The sequence below is a fragment of the Lepus europaeus genome, chromosome 2 (genome assembly GCF_033115175.1).
Source record: "Lepus europaeus isolate LE1 chromosome 2, mLepTim1.pri, whole genome shotgun sequence".
In the NCBI taxonomy this organism is placed as follows: Eukaryota; Metazoa; Chordata; class Mammalia; order Lagomorpha; family Leporidae; genus Lepus; species Lepus europaeus.
This window is the reverse complement of record NC_084828.1, coordinates 22,113,298-22,133,982: the sequence shown is the minus strand read 5'-3', so window position 1 is coordinate 22,133,982 and position 20,685 is coordinate 22,113,298.

The window sequence follows — 20,685 nt, the reverse complement described above, 5'->3', positions numbered from 1 at the left end:
ATTTTCTTGATTTGATAAGTATACATTATACACATGTATTGAAATGCCACAAGATAGTCAATTAATTTGTATAATTACTGTTAATAAAAGTTTTTTTTTTTTAAATAAACCATCCTGCTTGGGATAGTTTGCAATGGAAGTCCCAGTAAACTGACACAGAATGTTATAGTCTTTATACCTTAGTACATTTTAGGGAGAATTATGGAATTATAGTGAAGTGATTAAGGTAGAGTTGGAATTTGAAAGAGTTAGGCTTCCAAGTTACTCATGTGTTCTACTAAATTCATTACAGAAATATTTTAATTATCTAAATCTCATTGAAAGCATATATAAAATTAAAAGTAAATTATAATGCTTACTTCATAAAACTATTGTGGGGAATAATGAGTCAATACATGTTATATGCTTAACATGTATTAAGTATTCAATAATATTGAACATTATTACTATAAAGCACTTTTAGTCTTCAAAAACATTTGAGATACCTGAAGGATTGGCAGCAAGATGGCAGAATAGGAAGGGAGCACAATGATAGTCCAGGGAGAGACAGTTTAATAAAAGTGGAGATACTGCAGTTTCAAGGAAAAGTAGGGGAAGAAACAGCAGAGGAAACTCCTCTGGAACTAGTGATTCACAGTGGACCTGTGTGGAGAGCGTGGGAGCCCAAGTTTGGGACACCAGCGTCAGACTCAACACACCAGCGCTGGAATGCAAGGTGAGCCGAACCTCAATAGCCCGAGACACCAGCGGGAAAGCGGAAAGAGGAGGCTAAAGGGAACGAGGCTTGAAACTCCGTGGGGAAAAGTTCACCAGGCTAACTAGAAGAGAGAGAGAGAGAAAAAAAAAGTGACCGATACGGACATGAGTTTCTCTCTCTCCACTCACCTCTCAAAGGTGAGCAAGACAAAGAGAAGGCACCATTTTGGATATACATCATAAGCAGGGCGACCTCGGATCTCTACCGGCCCTGAGCCTAGCAGAAAAACCTGACTCTGGGGGGAGGGGTGAAATAACAGGAGATTAGGATCTAACTTGGCAACCCAGTGGGAGACTGCAGGAGAATTGGAGCCCACACTGAGGGCAGCACAGATTCCCTGTGTGGTCCTTGGGAAAGAGCCTCCGATCTCTGGCTCCGGTGGGTATATCATTTGCCTGCTAACACCTTCCAATTCTGTTCAGCTGTGCAGAATTACTTCCCTTTTGAATTGAAAGAAAAAAAGAAATAAAGAAGAAAGAAATAAAGAAAGGAAGGAAGGAAGGAAAGAAGGAAGGTAGGGAGGTAGAAAGAAAGAGAGAGAGATTTACCACGCCTAACCTGGGAGTGTTACCTTTGGCACACCCTCAACCCTGAGGAACCAAACGGAGCTCTCAGGCCAAACCCATCTCAAGCCTCTAAAGCTCCATCAAAAGCAGACAGTCCACTTAATCTAGAGTCATAGTATAACAAGAAAAAACACCACAGTGAAGAAACCAAATATCTCCAACATGCCAAACAACAAACGCAAAAACTGAGGTAATAAGAACAACGAAGACACTATGATGCCCCCAAATGAAAAAGACACACCAATTCAAGGTTATGAAGATGATGAGATAGAAGAAATGCAAGAAGCAAATCTCAAAAAATTGATAAGAACATTAAGAAGTTCTCAAAAACAAATTCTTGAACTACAGAAATCCTTAATGGACAAGATAGAAAATCTCTCTCGTGAAAACGAAATATTAAGGAGGAATCAAAATGAAATGAAACAACTACTAGAACAAGAAACTGTGATAGTGATGAGAAATCATAATGAAATGAAGAATTCAATAGATCAAATGACAAACACATTAGAGAGCCTTAAAAACAGAATGGGTGAAGCAGAAGAGAGAATATCGGACTTAGAAGACAGAGAACAGGAAAGGAAACAGGCAAACCAAAGAAAAGAAGAAGAAATTAGAAATCTAAAAAATATTGTCGTGAATCTACAGGATTCTATTAAAAAACCCAAAATTGATTGGGGTTCTAGGAGTTCCTGAAGGCATGGAGAGGGAGAAAGGATTAGAAGGCCTTTTTAGTGAGATACTTGCAGAGAACTTCCCAGGTCTGGAGAAGGACAGAGACATCCTAGTAGAGGGAACTCATAGAAACCCTAGTAAACATGATCAGAAAAGATCCTCACCACGACATGTTGTAATCAAACTCACCACAGTGAAACATAAAGAAAAGATCCTAAAATGCGCAAGAGAGAAACGTCAGATTACTCTCAGAGGATCTCCAATTAGACTCACAGCTGACTTCTCATTAGAAACCCTACAAGCTAGAAGGAAATGGTGAGACATAGCCCAGGTACTAAGAGAGAAAAACTGCCAGCCCAGAATATTATATCCTGCAAAGCTCTCATTTGTGAATGAAGGTGAAATTAAGACTTTTCATAGCAAACAGTTTGCCATTTGCAAACCAGCAGGAGCTGGGACTAAAAAAAATTGGAATAACAAAGATTAGAAGAACACAAAACTGCAAAACTAGGAAGATTTTCTTGGAGAGAAGCCATCAAAGAAGATAAGTTATCCATGTAAGTCTATTTAAAATTATGGAAACCAGGTGCCATGAAAATTGTGTCATGGGTGAGCAGGAGACAGTAGTATAGAGATCAGCTGAGTTGATATCATGGATACAGTTAAAGGATGAAAAGGCCAGAATATTCTCAGGAATTAAAACATAGAATTTGAAAAAAAAACATAAATTTTCATAAGATTTGCTATGAAATAAGTATTTAAATGTGCTTTATAAGTTTTAAGAGATGAAAACAATGATTTTGATTGCATTTCTGCTGTGGCATTGCCAACTATGAACAAGCACCTTGGACCCTGAGGGTCTCTATGGTTACAGAAGTCTTATCATACTGTCTTCCACCTGACCCCATGCCATCTGAATAGATGACAGTCAGGTATCTCTGAGCAGACCAACACTTCCCCTCAAATCAATTGCTTCTGAGTATTTGAGAAATTGCATAATTTATCAAATGACTGTATAAAAAATATTTTCTGTGCCTAATTATGAATAACAAGTGTCTCTGAACAGTTTTGTAAGTCCGTTTCACTTTAGGAGTTCTCAAGTTACTGAATTTGACCTCTGTTTATTCTGAGTCCATTGGATGTCTGGGATCCTACTGACCTATTTTTTAAAGCTGATTCCTATTTTTGTAGGATAGCAGACTTACTCTGTACTCCAGACAACTTCCTGGTACTTGAACTTGTTTGTTAATCTCAATTCTTAGACTGAAATTCTTAGTTATAGAAGAGAAAAGAGGACTGGCATTGTGGCACAGTAGGTTAAGCCACCAATCATGAGATACGAATCCCATTCGGTTATGGGTTTGAGTCTGGCTGCTCTGCTTTCAATCCAGCTCCCTGCTAGTGTACCTGAGAAAGCAGCAGCAGATGGCCCAAATGATATGCCTAGGAAAGCACTACCATCCAAATGGAGCCCCTTATGAAGTTCCTGGTTCCAGGTTCTTTGGCCTGGCTCAACACTACGCATTGCAGCCATTTGGGTAATGAGCCACTAGATGGATGATCTCTCTCTTTAACTCTACGTTTCAAATAAATAAGTAACAAAACTTGAAAAGAAAGAGTTTTTTAATTATTTATTTTCAAGTTATTTGAAAGCCAAGGACACATACACAGTGAGAGAGCAAGAGAGCAAAAATGAGGGAGAGAGTAAGAGAGAGTTTCTATTTCCTACTCCACTCCTCAAATATCTGTGATAGGAACTGTACAAGCCCAGATGTCAATCAGTGTCTCTCCAAATAGGTAACAGGAACCTGATTATTTGAGTCATCACCTACTTCCAGATGCCTTAGGGCTGTGCCTCAGGAAGATAGTATCAAAAAAGGAGCTGGAGCTCAAAGCCAGGCACTCTGATATGGGATGTGTGTTTTCCAAGTGATGTCTTAAACAATGTGCCAAGTATTCACCCCTTACATCATCTTTTACCTTGTATAAACAGTTGGATTATCATTATACAACTATGTCTGCCTTTATATACATCAAATATAAGAAAGAACTTGTTTTCAGGTAAATGGCCAACATTTATCAAATATCTTGTAACCTCAACTTAAAGATACATTCTTATCTTTACTATTTATTCCAACAGGTCTCTTTACTTCTCTTTCTTTCTCTACTTTTGGTAATACTCTTTTCGTCCTCTTTGTCTGCCTTAATCTGCAGCTTCCCCCCAGAGAATTACAGTTATGTTTTTTATAGATAAGGAAATAGATTTTAAAATGTTAAACATCTTGCTACTTACACTTAGTTTGTCTCATTCACTACTCAAACACAGTCTTGTCTACACCATCAATAACTGTGGTGTACCAAGGCTACATGACTAACTCTCAACTTTTGTATATAGCAAATATTAGGGATTTCAAAAAGTTCCTGAAAGCATGAAAGTTTACTTTTATGTAATTTTAAATTCATGCATTTAAAGAGTCTTTGAAAATCTCATGGAAAATGTGTATTATGGGAAAGTTATGTATGGGTTTCAAAGATTTTTTGCACCAAAATAAATTTACCTTTTAATTTAATTTTCCTATTAGCTTTTTGAAATGCCCAAGTGTAAATTATATGAGAAATAATTGGTGAATTCAGGTTATATAAGAACACAGAACTTTCTTGGGAACTATGATTGTAATTATAATTTCATTTTAGGTATATTACAATTACTTTGGGAAAATAATTATGTTTAACATTTTAGAAAAGGAAAATTTATTATGTAATAAGTGTTTGATTCACCATAATTTTGAGAGTTAGAATTTTCAGTTTTTCTTAGTAAAATATTTATCCTTATTCACATCTAAGCATAAAATCAATTGTTCTCTCTTCTTACAATTCCTTCTTGCTTCTCACTTTTAAAGATCATTATTTTTGTTTGCCATTGCTTCATAAAATTTCTAGAATAACCTAACATTACCTTACCTGAAGCTCACAACTTTCCTCATTATATTTCTGAAGCCCTGTGGCTGAATGTACATGTTAGATGAGCTTTGATTCTTCACACCTGTACTGGATATACTCAACCCTTTTAGAACTTGATATCTAATTGCTGGCCTTCTCAAAGGGTCCCCAAATCACGTTGAATACTCTTCCATATTCTCCTTTTCTAAGTTAGAATTATAACTGGTGTCCTAGGCCATTTTTGCTTGTTCCATTCAGAGGGTACCCTTCTGTGGTACATCTTAAGGCACCAGGATTGCAGAATGCAAGCTCTACTGAAACACACACACACATACACACACATATAGTTGCAAATTTAAAAACTAGCAAATCAAACATGTTTTTCTACTAAAAACTATTAATTGTCAGAGTTTGAAGATGAGAAATAAATACTATTATTTTTAAATACAAATGCCAATTTAACAAGTTATTTTTACTTAGCAATGGCTACAGCTTTATCATCCTACATAAATTTCTATATAGATTCTTGAATTATGGTGGGGTTATGTACAAATAAACCCATGGTAAGTTGAAACTAATATAAGTAAAGGATAAATTCATCCATCTAAGTAACTGAATATAGTTTAGCAACACTGTAGTGTGCCAATTGTTTCTCTTTGGTGTCTGGGAGCTGAGTGGAATTGCAGCTCATACCACTGGATTAGACAAAGATCAGAATTCAAATCCTACATATGGTTTCTACTGAGTTTGTATTATTTCTGAAACATTGTAAAGGCAAAAATATCATAAGTCAAACATTCTATGTTAGAGAACCCTTTGTCCGAATGCAGTAGAAATAGGAGGCAGTTAGATGATTCATTGCATTGAATGATTGATGGGATACATGAACCCCCAAATTCAGGTGAATTGGGTTATTAAAACTAAAGGAATTACTGATGTATTAACCTGTGTATGCAGTCCTTTGTATGGGGGGGTGTTTTTTCCTGGTGTGTTATGCCAGTGATCACAACACCTGCATCCCATATCACAGTGCTAGTTGGAGTCCTGCTTGCTGAGCTTATGATCCAGCTTTCCGCTAATGCATCTGGAAAGGCAGCAGATGATGGTAGAAGCCCTGTCTTTGGACTCCTGTCAGCCCTGTTGGAAACCCAGAGGGAGTTCTTGGCCCCTGGCTCAGGCTGTTTCAACCATTTTGGGAATGCAAAAGTAGATGGAAGATCTCTCTATGCCTTTTGTGTTCATTTCTGTCTCTCATTGTTTCTGTAGCTCTACATTTCAAACAAAGAAATCTTTGAAAAATCCTAAGTATAACAATTATTTCTTGTAAAATATAATAAAATCATATTTACATTTTTAAAATGAGCTTATTTCATACAGATAGCTCTTTCTTCAATTCTCTAACTTGTTTTAATTTTCCTCTCTATGTTCTTATTTTCATAAAACCAATTTCTCTTCTGAGCAAGATACACATTGCCTGTTTTTCTCTTCACAATCTTGTCTACCAATGGTATTTATGTAGTTAATATTAACCTTTTTTTTTTCATTCTCATCCAACTCACCCCATTGTTTTACATTTCTTTAATGTGTGTTTTATTGTGTTTTTCCCCCGAAACCAAATGTAATCCGAATGTGTTTTAGAGTGTTCAAAAATGTGGTTATCTTATTATTCTGTTTAGGCTACCATTGTAGCTACTCTGGACTGTTAGTTTAAACAACAGATATGAATTTTTTCATGTCCAAAATCTAGAAGTTCAAAATCAAATTGTCAGAAAATCTGGTCTCTCCCGAAACCTCTGCCTACAGCTGGCAATGATTGCCTTTTCACACCTTCTCCCCTCCATCTCTGTCCCAGACTAGTCTTCTTATAACAACATAGGCGTACTGGATTAGAACTCACTCTTAAAAGCTCATTTTACATAAATAAAAAGTCATCATCTCCTCATACAGTCACATTGTGAAGTACTGGGGATTAAGACTCTAACATATGAATTTGGGGAGAATCACAATGAGCCTACAACGATTATCAGTTCTACTATAAATAACCTCATCAGATTTTCCACTTGAACCCAAATTATAAGAAATACTCCAGTGCCAGCCTTTCACTGCCTGCAGAGTTGCAGCCTGTGCTGTGACTTCGTCAGCTCTTCAGTAAATTATTTCCAAGGATAGAAAGGACAGACTTGCCTGCTGATAAAACACATTTTTATTCCCTTTTTACTTACAATGCAGTCAGTAGCACTATAGAGCATAAAATATCATATGCCTAATAGAATAAAGCTATTATTAAACACATGAGGACAAAAGTGAACTGCACACAACATCATGTTTTATAACGGGAAGGGGAGAGATGTTTCAAGAGGGTGAACACAGCTTTCTGTCTTGCAGAGAAATACAACTGGCAAATCATTAGAACAACTGAATGGCGAGAGAATTTGTTCCCACTCGTGCCAGAAGCTCTTTACTCGTGAGGTGTGACTTAGAGCACACTCTGTGGGAATGGTAAGATAACTCTCATTTTGCCACAGAGATTCATAGTCAGAAGTTGATTTGCTACATAATAGGTGGGACCTGGACTCAAACAAAGTCTGTTCAAATCTATTAACTCTTGTGTCTTTAAGCTGCAACTCACTACTACTCCTAGAATTTCTTCATTTAACATTATCTTTTTTTCAGTTTTCATCTAGTTTTTCTTAGTCCCTAAAAAAACATATTTACCTTTGAAACCTATCTACTAAAATTTTAACCTTTTATGATCCTTGCTTTCTTTAAAAACATATCTTTCTGAATTACTTAATCTCCTGATATTTAGTCTTATTTAATAAGCAAGTTTGTATTCAAATTAAAGCACAAGATATATTTAACCAAGTTGCTTTTGAAATAGGCATACAGGCTAAAATTGTTAAATTTGTGAACTGGAAGACCACCCTTTGCCACGCCCCTGTGTGGCCTCATTCCCCTACCTGGCCATACCTGGGTGCCCACCAGCCAATCAGGTTAATTAACCACTCCCCTTTGGAAGTGGGTTAAAAGCCAGGACACAGTGTGGCCTGGCCTCTCTCTTCTTCCCTGGCCTCTTGTCAGGAGGGGGCTTGCTGTAGCCCCGTGCCTCCAGGGCACATGGCCTTTGGACCATGTGCTCTGGGCTTCCTGGCCCAGATACAGGCCCAGATGCTCTTCCACCTGGCTGGTTCCTGGTGCTCAGTATGAGCCCCTATTTACCTCTTTCTCTCTTTTTTTTTTTTTTTTTTTTTTGACAGGCAGAGTGGACAGTGAGAGAGAGAGACAGAGAGAAAGGTCTTCCTTTTTGCCGTTGGTTCACCCTCCAATGGCCGCCGCAGCCAGGTGCTTCTCCTGGTCTCCCATGCGGGTGCAGGGCCCAAGCACTTGGGCCATCCTCCACTGCACTCCCTGGCCACAGCAGAGAGCTGGCCTGGAAGAGGGCAACCGGGACAGGATCGGTGCCCCGAACGGGACTAGAACCCGGTGTGCCGGCGCTGCAAGGCGGAGGATTAGCCTAGTGAGCCGCGGCGCCGGCCTCCTCTTTCTCTTAAATAAAGTTCTCACTCTCCTATAAATCTTTCTCACTAAATAAAAGCTTAAAACGTGCCATGCTGCCTTGTTTATCTGTGCTAGTATTTAGAATTCTTCTCTATATATTAGGCAAGAACCCTCTCGGGCTTATTAATATCGGGGATTTAGTAATAAGCCCGTGGTGAAATCGTAAGGCACCCCAAATTCCGGTAGCACATGTGGCACCCCGGATAGCATTTCTAGGGAGCTTTAAGGGGCCACATTTCAGTGTAGATTTTTAGGGGGTCTTCTCAGATTTCACTTTGAATAGTTTAATGCTATGATTCTGTAGGTATGGTTCTTTGCTATGTCTCTTCTTCAAAATTTTTGCCTATTTATGTTATCATCTCTGTTTAAGTGACTTGAGCCATCTTCAAAATAACAAAATGTTAAACAAAAATGTACATCAGATGAGAAAATGGGGGAGGTGAACTTAAGGAAAATAACCAAGAAACAAACATATATGCGGCACTCCTGCCACCTTGTGGGATACCTGTGTTTTCCACAGAACTAATTCAACACCCCCACCCCCACCCAGGAGTTCCTTGAAGGAACATAGGGAAAAAAGGTGTCAGTTGTGTTAAGATGTCACACTCACTAAAATCAAATTAATGAGTACAAAATGCAGCTTGTCTTATATTGTTCCTAAGATTATTTTGTCCATGCTGGCACCTGTCTTTACAACCTATACTTCTATCTGTACCTATTCTTGAATACCAATGTCCATGCCTAAGGAATTGATGACAGAGAATGAAAAAAAGGCAACAATCATGATAAACAATTGTGGTCAAATGGGGACAATATATCTTGTTGGCACCCTAATTCTTGTAATATTTCATAAGTTTGAAACTATTTCCAAATAAATGGTTATATACACTCTATGCATGTGCACACACGCTGTTTCATCCTGAAACACTTCCAGCAATTCCTCCTTCTCCACCCTGCCTCGATACTATTTCTCTTTTCTAAATCAGTTTGTAAAGTTGCTTAATATCCAATGTTTTCCTCCAACCTTTGCAAACCTTCTCCATACACATTGCCAGCAACATTCCTCAAAGAAGAACGTGTCCTCATTCTTTATTCATTTCTCCCCCATTCTATCTTAAATGTGTAGCTTATATATAAAATGACTGATAATTTAAACTCCTAATTCTCCTCTCTGAATTTATCCTATGTGCACTGTTCCCATCTAATTACTGGGAACTCCATTATCCTGTTTTTCACTGGGTTACTACAGTAGCCTTTAAGTGGTTTCATAATCTCCACTGTTGCTTCTGTAGAATTTATTCTCACCACAGTAAGCCTCTGGAGCTATTATTTTAAACAGAATCAAATCAGGTCACTACTCTCTTCAAAACCATTGGTGACTTCACTTAATAAACTCCAACATCCTTACAAAACCCTACAAAGTCCTGTGTGATCTGCTCTTTTTCCCAACATCCATGCTTCCTGCACACATTCCTTCCCCATTATTTATCTGATGACTTGAACAACTTTACCCTTTGATTCCACTCTTCCAGCTGAGTCACTGTTTTCCAAATATGTCAAGAAAACTCTTGTCTCAATTTATTTGTACTACCTAAGCTTCCTGAAATTCTTTCCCTAAATATTTTTATAAAGATTTATTTATTTATTTGAAAGATGGAGTTACAGAGGGAGGGAGGGAGGAAGAGAGAGAGAGATAGAGAGAGACTGATTCTCTATTCACTGGTTCACTCCCCAAATGGCCACAATGGCCCAAGCTGGGCCAATCCAAAGCCAGGTGCCTGGAGCTTCTTCCAGATCTCCCATGTGAGTGGCAGGGGCCCAAGGACTTGGGGCATCTTATACTGCTTTCCCAGACCATAGTAGAGATCTGTAATGGAAATGCAGCATCAGGACTTGATGTTGACACCACAGGCAGTGGCTTTACTTGCTAAGGCACAGTGCTGGCCCCAATTCTTTCCTTAAATATTTAAATGAATGTACTTGCCTCAAACTCTGCCTTTTAGGGACCAACTTTACACTTGTCATCACTACATCATATGACCAGGTGATCCTCTATTGGTTGTCCTACTTTATTCTTTTCTCTTTTTAATATACAATGACATACTACATATTTACATGATTTTTTAAATTTCTACTTATTTTTCTAGGGTGTAAGCTTCCTATGAGCAAGAACTTTATCCTTTTTGTTCACTAGAAGACAGTGTATGCCTCATTATGAGTGCTCAGTAAGTATCAAAATGAGCAACTGAATTCTCAGGATGGTAAGTGGCCAATTCTGATGATTGAAATTAAGTTAAGCAACTGTAGATTTATTATACAGTTGATTATAAAAAGATTCACTTGCTTGCCATTGAAGATAATTTTTTCACAAAAAATAAAGAACCTAAAGTATATCATAGAAAGACAGAAAGAGAGAACGAGAATGTGAGAGAGAGAGAGAGTGAGAATGTGTGTGTGTGTGTGAGAGAGAGAGAGAGAGAGAGAGAGATCTTCCTTCTGCTAATTCACTCTCCAAATGGCTGTAACACCCATATCTGAGCCTGACCAAAAGAAACCAAGAACTTCATACTGGTCTCCAAAGTGGATATCAAGGGCCCAATTACTTGGGCCATCTTGAACTGTCTTACCAGGTACATTATCATGGAGTTATCTTGAAAGTGGAGTAGCTGGGACTCTACCTGGCACACTGACATGGGATGACTGTATCTCAAGCAGCAAGTTAACCAGCTGGGTCACAATGCTAAGTGCAAGGTGTTATGATTGTTTGGATCGTATTTTAACCTTTAAATTCCACCCCCCTTTTTTTAAATTTTATGACTTTACTCAGCAGTTATTTCTCATCCATACTGGCTGCCTGCTCTAGATTTTTAAAGTGGTGGATGCATAGGTAACTGAAGTACAGAGCATATTTGGTGAACTTTTCTCCTCATTATGGTTCCTTGGCAGCCTCACATGGATGATTTATAGGACATTCCTTACGCCTTTGGTCCAGGCACACCTGGAGTCCTATGTTTTTCATAGCAAACTTCCAGTTTCTGAGTGTCTGAAGGCCATGCTTCTTGAAGCCCACCCCATGGATGTGCTGTGAATGTCGATTGTGTACTCTTGAATAACCACTTCACTGATGGCAGAACAGCTCTTCTTCTTCTTCTTTTTTTAAACATTTATTTAATGAATATAAATTTCCAAAGTACAGCTTATCGGTTACAATGGCTTCCCCCCTCCCATAACTTCCCTCCTACCCACAACCCTCCCCCTTCCCGCTCCCTTTCCCCTTCCATTCACATAAAGATTCATTTTCAATTCTCTTTATATACAGAAGATCAGTTTAGTACATATTAGGTAAAGATTTCAACAGTTTGCCCATATAGCAACACAAAGTGAAAAAACTACCATTGGATTACTAATTATAGCATTAAATAACAATGTACAGCACATTAAAGACAGAGATACTACATAATAGTTTTTTTTTAAAAAATTAATTAATTTTCTATGCCATTTCCAATTTAACACCAGGTTGTTTTTTTCATTTCCAATTCTCTTTATATACAGAAGATCAGTTCAGTATATAATTAGTGAAGACCTCATCAGTTTGTACCCACACAGAAACACAAAGTATAAAAATACTGTTTCAGTACTAGTTATAGCATCACTTCACATTAGACAACACATTAAGGACAGATCCCACATGGAGTGTAAGTACACAGTGACTCCTGTTGCTGACTTAACAATTTGACACTCCTGTTCGTGGTGTCAGTAATCTCCCTAGGCTCTAGTTATGAGTTGCCATGGCTATGGAAGCCTTTAGAGTTCGCTGACTTTAATCTTATTCTGATAGGGTCATAGTCAAAGTGGAAGTTCTCTCCTCCCTTCGGAGAAAGGTACCTCGTTCTTTGATGGCCCCGTTCTTTCCACTGGGATCTCACTCACAGAGATCTTTCATTTAGGTCTTTTTTTTTTTTCCATGATATCTTGGCTTTCCATGCCTACTATACTCTCATGGGCTCTTCAGCCAGATCCAAATGCCTTGAGGGTTGATTCTGAGGCCAGAGTGTTGCTCAGGACATCTGCCATTCTATGAGTCTGCTGTGTGTCCCACTTCCCATGTTGGATCTTTCTCTCCCTTTTTGATTCTATCAGTTGGTATTAGCAGATACTTGTCTTGTTTGTGTGATCCCTTTGACTCTTAGACCTATCAGAGCCATCAATTGTGAGCTGAAATTGATCACTTGGACTAGTGCGATGGCATTGGTACATGCCACCTTGATGGGATTGTGTTGGAATCCCCTGGCACATTTCTAACTCCACCATTTGCGGCAAGTCAGCTTGAGCATGTTCCAAATTATACATCTCCTCCCTCTCTTTTTCCACTCTTAAATTTAACAGGGATCACTTTTCAGTTAAAATTTAAACACCTAAGAATAACTGTGTGTTAATTACAGAGTTCAACCACTAGTACTAGAACAACAACAACAACAACAAATACTAAAAAGGATAAAGTATTACATTGTACATCTAACGTCAGGACACGAGCTGATCAGTTCATTGTTTCTTATAGTGTCCATTTCACTTAACAGGTTTCCCCTTTGGTGCTCAGTTAGTTGTCACCGATCAGGGAAAACAAATGATATTTTTCTCTTTGGGACTGGCTTAATTCACTCAGCATGATGTTTTCCAGATTGCTCCATCTTGTTGCAAATGACCGGGTTTCGTTGTTTCTTACTGCTGTATAGTATTCTATGGAGTACATGTCCCATAATTTCTTTATCCAGTCTACTGTTGATGGGCATCTGGGTTGGTTCCAGGTCTTAGCTATTGTGAATTGAGCTGCAATAAACATTAATGTGCAGATGGCTTTTTTATTTGCCAAATTAATTTCCTTTGGGTAAATTCCAAGGAGTGGGATGGCTGGGTTGTATGGTAGGGTTATGTTCAGGTTTCTGAGGAATCTCCAGACAGACTTCCATAGTAGCTTAACCAGTTTGCATTCCCACCAACAATGGGTTAGTGTCCCTTTTTCCCCACATCCTCTCCAGCATCTGTTGTTGGTAGATTTCTGAATGTGAGCCATTCTCACTGGGGTGAGGTGAAACCTCATTGTGGTTTTGATTTGCATTTCTCTGATTGCTAGTGATCTTGAACATTTTTTCATGTGTCTGTTGGCCGTTTGGATTTCCTCTTTCGAAAAATGTCTATTGAGGTCCTTGGCCCATCTCTTAAGTGGATTGTTTGTTTTGTTGTTGTGGATTTTCTTGATTTCTTTGTGGATTCTGGTTGTCAATCCTTTATCTGTAGTATAGTTTGCAAATATTTTTTTCCATTCTGTCGGTTGCCTCTTCACTTTCCTGACTGTTTCTTTTGAAGTACAGAAACTTCTCAATTTGTTGCAATCCCAAATGTTAATTTTGGTTTTGACTGCCACAGAAATTGAAACAGTTATAAAGGCCCTCCCAACAAAGAAAAGCCCAGGGCCAGATGGATTCACTGCTGTGTTCTACCAGACATTTAGAGAAGAACTAACTCCAATTCTTCTCAAACTATTCATAGCAATCGAAAAAGAGGGAATCCTCCCAAATTCTTTCTATGAAGCCACCATCACCTTAATTCCTAAGCCAGAAAGAGATGCAACATTGAAAGAGAATTACAGACCAATATCCCTGATGAACATAGATGCAAAAATACTCAATAAAATTCTGGCCAATAGAATCCAACAACACATCAGAAAGATCATCCACCCAGACCAAGTGGGATTCATCCCCGGTATGCAGGGATGGTTCAACATTCGCAAAACAATCAACGTAATACACTACATTAACAGACTGCAGAAGAAAAACCATATGATTCTCTCAATAGACGCAGAGAAAGCATTTGATAAAATACAACACCCTTTCATGGTGAAAACTCTAAGCAAACTGGGTATGGAAGGAACATTCCTCAATACAATCAAAGCAATATATGAAAAACCCATGGCCAACATCCTATTGAATGGGGAAAAGTTGGAAGCATTTCCACTGAAATCTGGTACCAGACAGGGATGCCCTCTCTCACCACTGCTATTCAATATAGTTCTGGAAGTTTTGGCCAGAGCTATTAGGCAAGAAAAAGAAATTAAAGGGATACAAATCGGGAAGGACGAACTCAAACTATCCGTCTTTGCAGATGATATGATTCTTTATTTAGGGGACCCAAAGAACTCTACTAAGAGACTGCTGGAACTCATCGAAGAGTTTGGCAAAGTAGCAGGATATAAAATCAATGCACAAAATCAACAGCCTTTGTATACACAGGCAATGCCACGGCTGAGGAAGAACTTCTAAAATCAATCCCATTCACAATAGCTACAAAAACAATCAAATACCTTGGAATAAACTTAACCAAAGACGTTAAAGATCTCTACGATGAAAACTACAAAACCTTACAGAAAGAAATAGAAGAGGATACCAAAAAATGGAGAAATCTTCCATGCTCATGGATTGGAAGAATCAATATCATCAAAATGTCTATTCTCCCAAAAGCAATTTATACATTCAATGCAATACCAATCAAGATACCAAAGACATTCTTCTCAGATCTGGAAAAAACAATGCTGAAATTCATATGGAGACACAGAAGACCTCGAATAGCCAAAGCAATCCTGTACAATAAAAACAAAGCTGGAGGCATCACAATACCTGATTTCAGGACATACTACAGGGCAGTTGTTATCAAAACAGCATGGTACTGGTACAGAAACAGATGGATAGACCAATGGAACAGAATAGAAACACCAGAAATCAATCCAAACATCTACAGCCAACTTATATTTGACCAAAGATCCAAATCTAATCCCTGGAATAAGGACAGTCTATTCAATAAATGGTGCTGGGAAAATTGGATTTCCACGTGCAGAAGCTTGAAGCAAGACCCATACCTATCACCTTACACAAAAATTCACTCAACATGGATTAAAGACTTAAATCTACGACTGAAACCATCAAATTATTAGAGAGCATTGGAGAAACCCTGCAAGATATAGGTACAGCAAAGACTTCTTGGAAAATACTCCAGCAGCACAGCTCTTCTTCTTATCACTCTTTAAAGGAACCATCCTGCAGGGCCCAAGTTGAAAAGCTCCCATTATTTTTATTACTTGACTGTATCCACTGTTAGCCATCACAAAGCACACGAACACTGGAGTAAGAAAAAGAGTTTATTGGGGAAAACCCAGCAGACTGGAGGGGAGGGATGAAGAAGGATAAGAGAGAAAGAAAGTATAAGGGAGAGACAGAGGAGAGGAGGTAGTGAGGAGAGAAGATAGAGCAGAGAGAAGAACCAAGAGAGAGGAACCAAGAGAGAAGAGAGAAGCCAAGAGAGAGGAGCCAAGAGAGCAGGAGAGAAGAGCCAAGAGAGAGGAGCCAAGAGAGCCACGTGTTCAGGAACAGGCCCTTTTAAAACTTTGCAGGAGGGCGGGCAGAGAAGCAGGAGAAGCGAATCCCATTAGGATGGGGGTGGAGCTTGACACTGGTGGTTGGGCCATGTGGTCACCTGGCTTCCAGCAATGACAGTGGGGGCTAGAGCTTAGGATGTAAATCAGGGTGTAGATCGCACCATAGATAAAACTGCGTCAGTTTCCTAACATACACTGCTCATTCATTCATTCAAAAAATACTAGTTTAGAACTGATCAACAAGATTAATTTTCCACAAAGCTTAACTACATTTTAGGCATGTTTCTCCTTTGCTTATAGCATTTGTTTTACAGAACTTGTGCAAAAGATTCTCTGCCTCTTTGAGATGCAATTCTTTTTAAAGGCTCTCACCACTTTTGCAACCCAGGACATTCTTAGGAGCTCCCATTTCAGATGTAATCACCCAGGGAGATAACAGACCACCTCTATGTCTGTATGGGTAGATTGAAGCCTAGGTTCTCTGGGTGCCTGCTCCAAGTTGTACTATTACTTCCTGTAATGAAAATTGGAGAAAGTTTATTTCCATTGTAGGGAGTAAATTAGCAAGCACAGATAGTCTAAAATTCCCATTCCCCACATAAGTTCTTAGAAATAAACTGGGTTGGCCGGTGCCATGGCTTAACAGGCTCCACCTCGCAGCGCCGGCACACCAGGTTCTAGTCCCGGTTGGGGTGCCGGATTCCATCCCAGTTGCCCTTCTTCCAGGCCAGCTCTCTGCTATGGCCCGGGAAGGCAGTGGAGGATGGCCCATATCCTTGGGCCCTGCACCCGCATGGGAGACCAGGAGAAGCACCTGGCTCCTGGCTTTGGATCAGCACAATGCGCTGGCCATTGGAGGGTGAACCAACAGCAAAAAGGAAGACCTTTCTCTCTGTCTCTCTCACTATCCACTCTGCCTGTAAAAAAAAAAAAAAAAAAAAAAAAAAAAAAAAGAAAGAAAGAAACTGGGTCTTTATATCGGGACTCGGCCTTTACTATTTCCCTTATTGCTGATACTAATATTAAAATAAAATAATAAAATTGGTTTCTGTTTGTTTGCCTTATTATGATTTTTTAAAGATATACTTTATTGAAGTAGTTAATATAATAGTCTTTGCATTTACAGACTAAAATATACCAGCATGGAAAGCATTTAACTCAGTATTGACTTTTTCCTTGGGATGTGTGGTTTGAAAAATTTTTATGTTAAATAATTTTTTATGTTACATAAAATGGTGACATTTATTTTTCAAGCAAAATATATCATGAAACATTGTGTACAGTCTGATTTAATAGTTCTTATTGTTAAAAGTGCAAGGTTATTTTTCATGTTGAAAACCTCTAGTAATTTGACTAAACCATATCATAAAGAAAAATAATACATGAATTTGGCAATAACATTACTATACTTATTCAATTTGATAGTTAGATGTGAGTTTGTGATTTAAGGTTTTTGATTATAATAATAAAATTATACATGCAGCTAATTTAAAGTTTTATCTAAATATAACATCTCCTACTTCACCACCTACCCATATTGTATCATCATAAAATTTATCTGTAAATATCACACCAGCACCACACGGTACTATTTAACTCATTGGTTTTCATAAAAGTAACAGCAGATAGTATGTCGCATGCTGGCTTTCTTTGTTATCTGGCTGAATTGTACTCCTCCCTCAAATATATTAAGTGTCTGTATAATCCCTAGTACCACAGAAGGTGACATTGTTTGCAGATAGAGTCTTAACAGGAGTGAATAAATTTAAATGAAGTCATTAGGGTAAGCTTAAACCAATATAACTGGTCTCCTTATTAAAAGAGGAAATTTGTACACAGAAGACAAGAGAAGACATGTACACGCTTAGAAGACAACCAGCCAACCAGCAGTAAGCCAAGGACAGAGTCCTTCCATTATATGTTCAGAAGGAAGCAACGTGCCTGCATGCTGATTCTGGACTTCAAGCCCCAAGAGCCCTAACAAAACCTTTCCTCTTGTGTGAGTAATCTGGTTTGTGGGACTCTGTATGTGGCCTTGGCAAACTGTGCACATGATGCCTATGAAATGTAACAAGTTTAAATACTGTTACATTTTATTTATACTGCAATTGTCATTCAGTGTAGCTAATCATAAATAAAAATATTCACCATTTTAATATTACTTGACATTGGAAAATGTTATGCATATGATTTAATTTTTTTATTTGTGAAATCAATATACATGATCATTATTTATAAAAATGAAAAACCCAGGCCGGCGCCGTGGCTCAACAGGCTAATCCTCTGCCTTGCGGCGCCGGCACACCGGGTTCTAGTCCCGGTCGGGGCACCGATCCTGTCCCGGTTGCCCCTCTTCCAGGCCAGCTCTCTGCTGTGGCCAGGGAGTGCAGTGGAGGTCTCTCTCTCTCTCTCACTATCCACTCTGCCTGTCAAAAAATTTAAAAAAAAAAAAAAATGAAAAACCCAGCCCTTCATCTTACAATCGATGTATCAAAAGTCTAGAAAGTACTAGACCATTTACAGCTGTGTTGAAGGAGAAAAAGATTTTTTTCCAAATCCTTTCATTTTCAAAACTTTCCTACATTCATTGATTCTGGCAACACAGAAAAGAGTTTTTATACCTATAAATATCAAAAGTGGATGATTTTTTTTGGAAAGCTTCTGGCCTAGAATCTGTATGAAATTCTGATGAGAGCTGTAAACTTGAGTAAGTTGACATTATTTTTACCGTATTTTTTTCTTGCTCTTCTTCGCTCATCTCCAATATAAATTTCATTAGGGTTTCCTTTTAATTTTTTTACTAATATACTTAACCCCCAGCCTTATAATTCCTCACTTCCCTTTCTATTGTATTTACTCTCATTCAACTATTTTATTTTCATGATAAAATTCTCTGAAGTAATTTTTTCCTATTTCATAATGTGATTTCTGTATTTATAATTAAATATTAAATTTTTCTTTAGGTCTATAACACTGCAAATGATTAATTTGTCATCTATTATTATCACTTATCATTAAAGTATTAATCATTTATAAATTACAGTCCTCTAAAATTCATCTCTTAGGTTTGTATTATGACTTACTATTTTAGCTCACTCTTGGCCTTAAACTAATTTAATTTAGTTTCAGCGAAAGGTTAAGTAAATGCAAAGAAGTGACTTCTGAGTTCAATAAACTTAGTTTGTTACTACAGAATATAGAGAAGTGTCATTTATGTATTGTTATGGTCTCATGATAAGGCCTGAAAGTGAGGGTTTTTGCTCATATAACTTGCAACTTACTGCCCTGTAGGTATGACTTTACCAGTATTTCTATAATTCTGCAACCTGCATATGTGAATTACATGGAGAACCTTAAAATATACAGAAACATAAGTACTTACACAAATGTTTTTGGTGTTCTGTTTATACCATAAATCCAGGTTATTTTGTGTCTTTCATTTTTAGAGTTATTTAAACCTTTGTAAATTGTAGAATACTGATAATTTAAATTTATTGTCTACAAAAATATTAAATGATAGTGCTCAATGATTAATATGGTGTTTGCATCTATTTGAAAATTCATTTTAGTATCTTGTCACTGCATACAAATGTGAGTACCTTCTTTTTTTTTTTTTTTTTTTTTGACAGGCAGAGTGGATAGTGAGAGAGAGAGACAGAGAGAAAGGTCTTCCTTTTGCCGTTGGTTCACCCTCCAATGGCCGCCGCAGTAGACGCGCTGCGGCCGGCGCAACGCGCTGATCCGATGGCAGGAGCCAGGTGCTTCTCCTGGTCTCCCATGGGGTGCAGGGCCCAAGGACTTGGGCCATCCTCCACTGCACTCCCTGGCCACGCAGAGAGTACCTTCATTTTTGCTTTGAACTAGTTGTAATATCTTACTGGTTTCATCTTAAACCCAGTAATTAATCATCACTGATATGTGTTCCTTCGGTATTTATCTATAGGAGTCATAGTTTCACTATCTGTAAAAAGTTACCCTTTAAGACAGTAAATAAAGTCAATTATTTGCCTTAAGTTAAGAAAAGCTATTTTGACCTAATGAAAAATGTCTGCCAAATACTCTTCATAGCTATCTTTGCAATTCAGGTTCTCAAGTAATTCAGGCACTTATTTTATGGGTCTCTCTTCCTGTGTTAACAGGTAGGCAGATTTAAACCCTAACGCTTTCAATCACTTTCTAAATTTTAGTGTGTGTGTATATGTCCATGTTTGTAGGCATCTTTTTATGTTATTAAAAATTATTAAGATGAAGCATTGTTTTATAAGAGATACCATAATTATACAATTTTATAAAACCCCAATTTTGTGTGTTCCTCAAAAATCTTTTGAAACCCTTCCAAAAGAACCATCTGCCCTTTCTGACCTCACTCAAAATGCAATCAAAAATTTCTACACTTTCTCCTCTATCCAATACACTAATCTTATTATGTATTTTACTCACTTTGTCAGAAAACTTGAAACCAGCCCCATCTCCAAACTCTGAAGCTGCTTGCTCCCCACGGAGAGCTTACATAAGCACCTTTCAACAAAAATACAAAGTTCCTAAAAGTGTAGAATTCCCTAAAATTTATTTTGAGGCAGTTAGCTTTTACAGAATAATCTCTAGGTTCTATAATATTTAATTTATTATTCTTATAACATTTGTAGAAAAAAACTACTTAAATACATTTCAATTACACTGACTGAAGAAATAATTATTTCTCAATGCAACAAAATGATTTTTAAACTAATATTTAAGATTTTTTTCATATGACTATTCACATTGAT